Raw genomic sequence first — 11,022 nt, forward strand, 5'->3', positions numbered from 1 at the left:
ATCGTCTTCATATGCTTCTGCAGCTTATTTCTCTACTAAAACCATGAAATAATCAAGGGATATAAGAAATCCTCTGCTCAATTTCAAGAAAATCATATTTAAAACTTTAAATATGCAATTTATTGATCCCTTCTTTCAACATAAACTATAAGCTGCCATACTTTTGTTATGGTTAGTTATTGGTTCTGTATTTTTCTCGGTGGTACTAGATTCGATCACGTGGGTTACTCGTTGTAATTTGCTGCAAGTTATCAGTTTTCCTGGGCGATCTTGAACCTGATTTTCTTTTCTATTGTCTCGGATTTGGTCGGGCTTGCCTTTGTGGGATCTTGCTAAATTTTTGGAGAAGGGAAGATGTCATGGCAGACTTACGTTGATGACCATATCATGTGTGAGATCGCCCAAGAAAATCATCTCACCGCGGTGGCCATTATTGGGCAGGATGGCAGTGTTTGGGCTTAGAGCGATAGCTTCGCATTGATCAAGCCTGAGGAAGTGACAACCATAGTGAATGATTTTTTTGAGCCTGGATCCCTTGCACCAACTGGCCTGTATATTGGAGGAACAAAGTATATGTTCATCCAAGGTGAACCTGGAGTTGTCATCAGACCAAAGAAAGGATATGTAGGTGTCATCATTAATAAGACAACCTGTGCCCTTATCTTTGGCCTTTAGGATGAACCGGTGACTCCAAGCGAATGTAAAATGATTATGGAGAGGCTTGTTGACTATCTTATTGATCAGGGCATCTAATTGCGAGTTAGTCCCTAGTTATAATGTTATATGGGCCATTGTGCCAATTTAATACCTTCCAGTTTTTTAGATGTTGGTAATTCTGCCTAATCCTAGTCATTAAGTAATGGAATATATATGAATTTGTAAAATAATGACGAGGTGCTTCATTAGTAACTCCTGTACATTTTTCCTCGCGTTGAGGTTTCTGAATTTAAGTGATATATTTGAATGCGTAAAAAAAACTACTATATTTTTATTCAGTCAATTTCCTTCTCCTTCGATGCCTCCATCGCCACTTGCTCAAAGCACTCACTAGATTGCCACTGCTTTGTCAAATGACACAGTGGAGTATTTAAATGTGTTTATTTTATACATGGAAACTTCCACCTATACTTCAATTTTATCTATACTAACGAATGAAATGGGGGTATTTAACAGTTGATTTGAGAATTACATTGTGTATTGTAGTTTGAATCGTTGTCCACCCACCCCGCTGAGCCGGTCGCACGTTCGAAGTCCACCCAATCCAACCTCAAGGATAGGAAGAGAATCATGAGGAAGCTAGTAAGGAGAAGAGGATAAAGGTTAGCAGTCCGAAAGTTGCTCCTATGAGTACATCAGGGGTCTGTAAACCCAAGTCGACCACTATTCCTCTAGTCGTTTTAAGTGACCCAGTGCTGCAGGTACACAGAGACCACATGTTGGAATATGCTATTATCTATAAGTTTATGGGGATTTGACCGACGGAGAAGGCTTTGCAAGCATGGATAAGGAACCATTGGAAACCAAAGGGGGAAATTGACCTTCACCTTGGGTCCAAGGGCTTCTTCACGGTGGTGTTCACAAGCTTAGAGGATAAAGACAGAGCATTCGAAGGAGGACCCTATTTTTACGCTTCTGCGGGCCTTTCTATGAGACCATGGGTAATGAACTTTGTCCCAAAACGGGAAAATTTCACCTCGGTGCCGGTATGGATTAGACTCTATTCCCTTCCTTTAGATTATTGGATGTCAAAGTCTCTAGAGGCTATTGGAAACAAGCTAGGGAATTTTATAAAGATCTTAGATGCTACTCTAAGAGGAAAATACACTTCCTTCACTTGGATATGTGTGGAAATGGACTTATCTGGGGCGCTTCCGGATGCAATCATTTTAGAAGTGTATGACGAAGAATGGGTGAAGGCAGTGGAGTATGAACACGTCCCATTTAGGTGTCGTAAGTGCCATGAACACAGGCACCTATATGGGGACTGCCCATTGAACAAGCTGGAGAGCAATACGAAAGCCACTACATGCAAGGATCCCAAAGGTTTTACTAAGTTTGGGGGTAAAGGGAAAGGAGGCAAGCGGTACCAAAAGAAAATTAATGAAGACAGACAACCGAGTAACAATATTTTCAAGATCTTAGAAGAAGAAGTCGGAAACAATGGGACAAACCAATAATCGGAGAATATTCCCACTGAGAAGGAAAGTGATACTAATATGGAGGATATACTAGGAAACAACAAACAAAAGGATGATATGCAGAGCATTATAGAGCTCAGTAGGGACCACGAGATGAACCCAAGTGAGGCTGGAACGGAGGACCATGAACTACAGGAGATTCTAGAGAGGGATAATTTAGATCTAGAAAAGTTTCTAGATCATGGAATCACCAAAGGGGTAGAATCTTTTCCAAAAGAGGAGTTTGACAAGGTTCAATAGCTCTTCCTCTGGAGATCACAAACGAAGTGCTCTGGAGTCAAAAGAAACCATGATAGCCAAGAGAATATGGGAGTGAAAATGATGGAGGATACACTGATGCATTCTTCTAAGAACCCGGGTAGGAAAAGAGGAAGAAAAACACAGAATGAGTTGCTGACCGAATGTGGGAAACTTATTTTTAACTTAGGTAAGATGAGGGATCTTACCAGTTACTCCTTTACAAACCTTTCTTAATGAAGCTTACAACCTGGAACATTAGGGGTCTAGAAAGTAAAAGGAAACAAAGAACTCTTAGCAGTAGAATGAAAGAAGAAAAATCAGATATGGTTTTTATTCAGGAAACAAAATGTTCGATGAACAAGATCAAAGAGATACATAGAAAATGGTTAATCAAGTATGATTATCTAGAGGTTAAAGCAGATAACTCGATGGGTGGGATTCTTACTCTATGGGATCCTCAAAAACTTGGAATCCTAGATGCCAAAGCTTCTAGGAACTATCTATCGTTGGTGATTCAACCTTTGGGTGATAAGAAGATCTACATTATCACTAACGTCTACGGTCCTCAAAAACAAGAAGACAAACTTAAGCTTCTCACCTCCCTTGACAAGCTAAGAGAGAGATATCTAGAAAAGCCCTGGATTCTGGCTGGGGATTTCAATATGATCAGATCTCTTACAGAGAAAAAAGGCGGTACCTGAAAACTAGGCAAAGACTCCATTGCCTTCAATAACTTCATGAATAACATGGGGCTAGTGGACACCGAAATAGTAAATGGCACTTTTACTTGGAATAATAACAGGGCAGGGGCTTCTCAAGTCACCTCTAAACTAGATAGATTCATAATCTCAGAGGACCTCTTTCTCAAAGGCCTTGATATGTCAGCTTTAATCCTTCCCTTCGGAGGCTCGGACCACTAGCCTATCCAGCTTGAAGCTACTTTCATGGGTACACTGAGGAACAAACCTTTTAGGTTTGAAAATGTCTGGCTCTCTCACCCTGACTTCACCAACAATATTGACAAATGGTGGGCAGAAGATATGCCCATTCAAGGCACTAAAATGTTCATGTTGCAGCAGAGACTTAAACACATCAAATCTAGGCTTAAAGATTGGAACAAAAAAGAGTTTGGTAATATTTTTAAAGCCAAAAGAGAAGTTGAGCAGAAACTCCAGGAGATTAATCAGATCATCATCTCAAAAGGTTTTACCGAGGAATGGAAAATTTAGGCTGACTCTCTTCAAAACGAATGGGACGATCGGTGCATGCAAGAGGAGGTTTTCTGGAGACAAAAATCGAGGTTGCAGTGGATTAGAGAAGGAGAAAGAAACATGAAGTTTTTTCATGGATCAACCTTGGATTACAGATCTCATAACAAAATTTCAAAACTTAAAGATTCTCAAGGGAAAGAGCTTGTCTCTCACAAAGAAATGGAATCTGTCCTAGTTCAAAACTTCCTTAGCATAGCAAAGGAGCCTCTCGTCAACAGAGCTCGGTTCATTAACAAATTCACCAAGTTCATTCCTAAGCTTGTAACCAGGGAAGACAACCACAGTCTTAACAAGCCAGTGTCTGAAGAGGAGGTTAGTGAATTTATCAATGAGATGCAAAATGGGAAAGCTCCTGGCCTTGATGGCTTCAATATGGACTTCTTCAAATCTTGTTGGAAAACAGTCAAACAAGATATCCTTGATGTTGTGGAAGACTCCAGAAGATCCAAAACTGTTTTGAAAGCTCTTAATGCCTATTTCATAGCTTTGATTCCAAAGCAGGAAAAAGCTATGACACCGGACATATTCAGACCCATAGGCTTATGTAATGTGGTGTACAAAATTATTTCCAAATTGATCGCTAATAGACTCAAGCCTCTTCTTCTTGCTCTAGTCTTAGAGGAGAAAACTGGATTTGTGGAAAGAAGACAAATTCTCAACAACATCATACAAGCTCACGAGGTGGTACACTCTCTTAAGAGAAATAAGCAAGCTGGTATGATCATGCAGTTTGACCTAGCGAAATCATATGATAAGCTAAGCTAGTCTTACATCAAGGTAGTGCTAAGAGCTTATGGCTTCGACCACAACTGGATAAGATGGGTCATGGCCCTTGTATCCACAGCCAGCTTCTCCATTCTGCTTAACGGCTCTCCCTCTAGAACCTTTATACCTTCTAGGGGTCTCAGACAAGGGGATTCACTCTCCCCCTTCCTATTTGTTCTCATGATGGAAGGGTTAGGTAGAACGATCAAAATGGAAAATTTTGAAGGAAGAATCCAGGGTATGAAACTTACTCCAGATGGTGTTGCTTCTACTCATCAACAATTTGTGGATGACACAATGCTGCAAGGCATTCCTACGGTCAAGGAAGCCAGAGCTTTCAAAGAAATCCTGAACAACTTTGCATTGGTCACTGGTATAGAGGTAAGCCTTGACAAATCAAAGGTGTTCTTTTTTAACACTAACATTGCTATTCAGAGGAACCTCACCAAAATTCTTGGGTTTCAAAGGGATCAATTACTTTCCAAGTACCTTGGAATTTCGCGTACTGACAAACCTCTGAGCAAGGGAGTGTGGGAGCTGGTAACTAATAAACTTCAAGACAAAATCAGGAAATGGACCTACAGGTCTTTGAATTTGTTGAGGCGTCTTTTGCTTACAAAGGTTGTCCTAGATGCTATACCCATTTTCATGTTTTCATCTCTTCCTGCTCCTAAAGGAGTTATGCAACAAATCAAGAGTATTCAATGAGATTTTCGTTGGGGCAAAGGGGAAGAGAAAAACAAGTGGGCTTTGGTAGCTTGGGACAAGCTCTGCAAACCTAAGGCCCATGGTGGTTTGGGGCTTCATGACCCTGAAATCCTCAGTAGAGTTTTAGAAGCCAAACTTTGGTGGAGGTGGCTCAAGGAATCAGCCACCCCCTGGGCCAAGCTTTGGAAGCAAAAATATGCAAATAATTGGCAGGAGAGGGGTCATATCTGAATGTCAGGGCTCATCAAGGGCTCCCACATTTGCAACCATGCTTGGGAGAATAGAGCCATTGTCTAGAAGCATAGTTTCTGGGAGATCCGAGCTGGGAACCTTGCACAGTTTTGGGAGGATAACTGGAAGCAGGAACCAAATTTGTTTAGGGAAGAACTAGTCACTTTCAAAAATGACACTGACAACAAAGGTTTACTTATGGTAAGTGACTTTTGGGATTAGGTAAGGAACAATGGTAAATGGATAATGTGGAAGGATCTTGGTTATAGTGAAGAGAGTCCTTTGAAGGCCCAGACGGATTCTCTTACTCTTGACTTGGAGTAGAAGAAGATTTTGGTGTCATCCTCGTCTGACCAACTGAGATGGGGTCGAAACACCAAAGGCACCTTCAACCTCAAAGAAGCTAAACGCATGGCCCTAGGTTTTGATTATCCAAACCCTCATCAGGTTTGGAATTACCTTTGTCAGAACTCGCAATCGATGAAAATCAAGTTGTTTATGTGGTTAGTTCACCAAAAGAAAATTCTCACATGGGAGAATCTTCTAAAAATGGGCTTTGTTGGCCCATCCAAATGCCATCTATGTGGCTTACAGGAGGAGACGATGGAACATTTACTAAACCTCTGCCCCTTCACCTCTACCTTGTGGGATTGGGCGGCCTCAGTCTTTAGGAAAACTAACAGGGACAAACTCATCATCACCAACACTTTGAAGAAGTGGAGGAAAGACTTCTTAGGTAATGAAATCATTAACAAGGCTTGGACTCTGGTTCCAGGCTTTATTATCTAGGATGTCTGGTGATCCAGGTCCGGGTGTGAAGAAGGACCTTTCCAAGACCTTTTATTTTCGTGATGTGTTAAAATTGCAATTAAAGGAACATTAATGAATACATCTGCATGATGTAAAGAAGAGTAACATAACAATCATCAACACATGAAAACATAAGCCATTGATAACGGAGTTCGTCTAGGAGGGACTACGTCTCTGGGCCCCGGTGTCAAGATGTTGTAGGCCCCTGCATTATGTGTTGTCAAGAAATATGATGTACATAGAGATGATGTCTCGATTATACAAGGAAGAATGCCCTCACGTAGGAGTGGCTCTAAGAGATGTTCCATAGCTAGAACTCTCAATCAAAGACTCCTATCAGTATGACACAAAACAAGCATGGTGCGCATCCCGCCAACATGGCACAAAAGGGATGTCAAAGCAAAACACATGCATGATGACAACAAGAGTATCCCAACAACATGCAACAAGGGATCTCAAAGCATAACATAAAGAGTTATGATAGAAAGTACATCACGTAGAAAGATTCTGCATAACATAAAGCAAGGAATCATGACAACATATAATAACAAGATCCTGCATCAATCATCAATCATGGATCTGTACAACATAATGCAGAAAGAAGAAGTACATGAACACATCATATACCTCACCACCAAGGGCCATCTGAAGCAAAGGCTGTCAAAGTGCTGAAGCTTGTTGAAACATCAATCTCACAACATCGATCGCAAGAAGAAAACTGTTCGCACATGAAGATGGACACTGCACTGGCACTCAGAAAAGTGAATAAAAGAAGAAATGAGAGAAAGACAAATTTGAATACACCATTAGATTTGTGGTGTCGAGTAGTGCTGAAACAACTATGCAAAATCCAAATTCTGAGAAATTGAAAATTCGGAGCTCAAGGAATCTTTTAGATTCCCTTAGGATTCCTCAAGATTTTTTTTCAGGGATGAGCTGAAAATCCGCTGCTCAGATGTCAAATCCGATTTCACCATTAGGATCCTTGCGAAAAACCATGAAAAACAAGTATAAACTCGACCATATTCTGACAAAGTGAAATTTTACCTCTATGGGAAAATTTCATGGCTCATGGTTCTGCTGCTTGTTTTTGCTGAAATCCTGGTTCCACGTGCATTCTGGAAATGATTGGAAGATGCAGAACTTAGTTTGAAAAATGTATAGCGCCATCATGTTCGTGGAGACGAGAGGTGTAAAATCCATATAAAAATTTTCAATTTCTGAGGAGTTGAAAATTTTGCCCTCCCGCAAAATTCATGGTTCCTGCATTAAAAAATTATTAAACTACCTCAATTTGCATGCCAGCTCCTGTCTCGAAATTCGTGCAGCCCTTCTCCTTCCAACTCTGGTAAAAATCTAACTTTATATAAATTCATGGGCAGATTTACCATAGTTTGGTTGTTATGGGTTATACATAAATAACATAGGTGATTAAAAACCCAACCGTATACAACCCATATGTATATATATGTCATATATATTTTTATATTAATGTTGGAGGGTGGGCCCATACTCGCACCCATCCCCATCCAACAACCAATATACGACCCGCATTTAATTTTGGTCGGTGTCGTTAATTTGTTTGGTTGGCGCTTTACATGGTGGCTTTTTGTGGCAGGACCACATACCTGGTACAGAGGTAAGCCTTGACAAATCGAAGGTGTTCTTTCTTAACACTGACATTGCTATTCAAAGGAACCTCACCAGAATTCTGGGGTTTCAAAGGGATCAGTTACTTTCCAAGTACCTTGGAATTCCTCGTACTGACAAACCTCTCAGCAAGGGAGTGTGGGAGCTCGTAACTAATAAACTTCAGGACAAAGTCAGGAAATGGACCTACAGGTCTTTGAATTTGGCAAGGAATTTTGTGCTTACAAAGGCTGTCATGCATGCTATACCCATTTTCATGTTTTCAGCTCTTCCTGCTCCTAAAATAGCTATGCAACAAATCAGGAGTATTCAATGAGATTTTCTTTGGGGCAAAGGGGAAGAGAAAAAGAAGTGGGCTTTGGTAGCTTGGGACAAGCTCTGCAAACCTAAGGCCCATGGTGGTTTGGGGCTTCATGACCCTGAAATCCTCAGCAGAGTTTCGAGAGCCAAACTTTGGTGGAGGTGGCTCAAGGAATCGGCCACCCCTTGGGCCAAGCTTTGGAAGCAGAAATATGCAAATAATTGGCAGGAGAGGGATCATATCTGAATGTCAGGGCTCATCAAGGGCTCCCACATTTGGAACCTTGCTTGGGAGAATAGAGCCATTGTCCAGAAGCATAGTTTTTGGGAGATCCGAGCTGGGAAACTTGCACGGTTTTGGGAGGATAACTGGCAGCAGGAACCAAATTTGTTTAGGGAAGAACTAGCCACTTTCAAAAATGACACTAACAACAAAGGTTTACTTATGGTAAGTGACTTCTGGGATCAGGTAAGGAACAATGGTAAATGGAGAATGTGGAAGGATCTTGGTTATAATGAAGAGAGTCCTTTGAAGGCCCAGGCGGATTCTCTTACTCTTGACTTGGAGCAGAGGAAGATTTTGGTGTCATCCTCGTCTGACCAACTGAGATGGGGTCGAAACATCGAAGGCACCTTCAACCTCAAAGAAGCTAAACGCATGGCCCTAGGTTTTGATTATCCAAACCCTGATTAGGTTTGGAATGAACTTTAGCATAACTCACAATGAATGAAAATCAAGTTGTTTATGTGGTTGGTTCACCAAAAGAAAATTCTTACATGGGAGAATCTTCTGAAAAGGGGCTTTGTTGGCCCATCCAAATGCCATCTATGTGGCTTACAAGAGGAGACAATGGAACATTTACTAAACCTCTGCCCCTTCACCTCTACCTTGTGGGATTGGGCGGCCTCATTCTTTAGGAAAACTGACAGGGACAGACTCAGCATCACCAACACTTTGAAGAAGTGGAGCAAATACTTCTTAGGTAATTAAATCATTAACAAGGCTTGGACCCTTGTTCCAGGCTTTATTATCTGGGATGTCTAGAAAGAACGCAATGGCAGGATTTTCAAGAACAAAACAAGTTTGACCCAGAACATCATTGTCCAAATTTTATGACAACTCAAAGATACAATAGGAGCCCTTATGTGGAAAATTCCTGAGGACTCTCCTTCACCCCAGGATGCTCGCATACTGTTGCAGTTGGGTCTCCATTCTCTGGTTCCCCAAGGCACTGTCAAGGGTGTGAGCAAAACAACTGCTGGTAAAGATATCTGGCAGCCTCCTCCTCATGGTTTTTTGAAAATCAATATAGACAGGGCCTCTAAGGGCAACCCAAGGATGGTTGGATTTGGCGGTGTCATAAGAGATGAGCAGGGGCACATAAAGGATATCTTTCACAGTCATTTGGGGACTGCCACTAATAACATGGCAGAGCTCATGGCCTTAGAGCAGTGCCTGGAAATCCTGATGGAGTCAAATTTACACAACGCCATCATTGAAGCTGACTTTGAATTGGTCATTAATGTGGCCAAGAAAATGTGTAATGGAATGGCACCTGGAAAAGTGTCGAAACATTGGAGGCTCTCGCAGGTCTTTCACCGTATTCATTCCCACTTGCGAACCCTAAGAACCATCAGCTTTGTTCATGTGCAAAGAAAAGCCAATATGTTAGCTGATTGTCTGGCGAATGAGGGAGTGCTATGTAAGGAAAGCTATATTTGGTACGACTGAGATTCTATACCCTTTGGTAAACTGTGTGATGATTGTCAACGACAGGCAGCGAAAGACATGGTGTACTTCCAGACCATGAATAATGAGCAGGAGGAAGACTAGCGGAAGTAGGAGAGAGTAGAAGTCCTTGAGCCTGGTTGAAGTGCCATAGTAAATCCTAACCGTCGATCCCACAGTCAATGCTTACGTCATAGCTAACTACGGGGGTTGAGTATTTGGTAAACAACATGCTAGTTGAAGGGTCGCAGGCCATAGGATTTGATGGCCTTCGTTATCGAATGGATATTGGGTTTTAAAATGGTCAGAGGTTAAGTCTAAGAGTGGACCCGAAGTTTTATAGACCAAGGGTTTATAATCTATATCGGCTTTGTGAAGCGGGTAAGTGTCGCGCAAGTTTCCGATGCGATATCATTGAGGATCATCGGATCAAATGGGTTTTGATCTACAGTGCAGGATCACCGTGCAACTCTGTTGATCGGAGAGAATATCAACCATCCGATTGAAGGTAAGATCGACGGTGGAGATTGAGCGATAAGAATTGGGGAGATTGAGCGATAAGAATTGGGGAGAGATCAATAGTCTGAACACTTAGGAATAATGACCAAGGGTCTAATTTTGTTTTTGTGTGTAAGGTTTTGGGTTTTGTTGACCCTGTTGTTTGTTAATCATCAACAGGTCTATCTTTTGTTGGTCTTTACACTTGTAAAGATGTGTACAATATGTAATCTTTTTTTCAGTTAATTAAAGGCTCCACTCTTACTTGACCAAAAAAAATATTAATTTATTACATGATAATAAAGAAACTTGGTTTTTATATGTTTTTAAATATGCAAAGCAACGTTCATAGTTTGCTCATGGCTTTTCAAATGTTTGGCATTTAATCTCTTAATCCATCTTTGAATATACTTACTATATAAATAGGTTTATTAATATTTATTTATTAATTGTTTAATTAAAAAAATAATATTCACGAAGGTGCTTATTTCTTAAAATTATTTAGAACTTATAAAATTATTTATATTTGTATTGGTTTTAAATCTTAATTTTAATTAAAAGGGAAAAAAAGTTTTAGTGAAAAAAAATATTATATATTTTAATACTACATTACATGCTATAT

At 40.6% G+C, this 11,022-nt stretch overlaps 1 pseudogene; it reads left to right on the forward strand.

Annotated features, from left to right (window-relative positions):
- Positions 1-354: 354 nt before the first annotated feature.
- LOC149140441 (profilin-1 pseudogene) lies at positions 355-753 on the forward strand (annotated as a pseudogene).
- The last annotated feature ends 10,269 nt before the right edge of the window (positions 754-11,022 follow it).

Source organism: Pinus tabuliformis, chromosome X (assembly GCF_031772625.1).
Source record: "Pinus tabuliformis cultivar Carrire ecotype Pingquan chromosome X, CPIR1, whole genome shotgun sequence".
Classification (NCBI taxonomy): Eukaryota; Viridiplantae; Streptophyta; class Pinopsida; order Pinales; family Pinaceae; genus Pinus; species Pinus tabuliformis.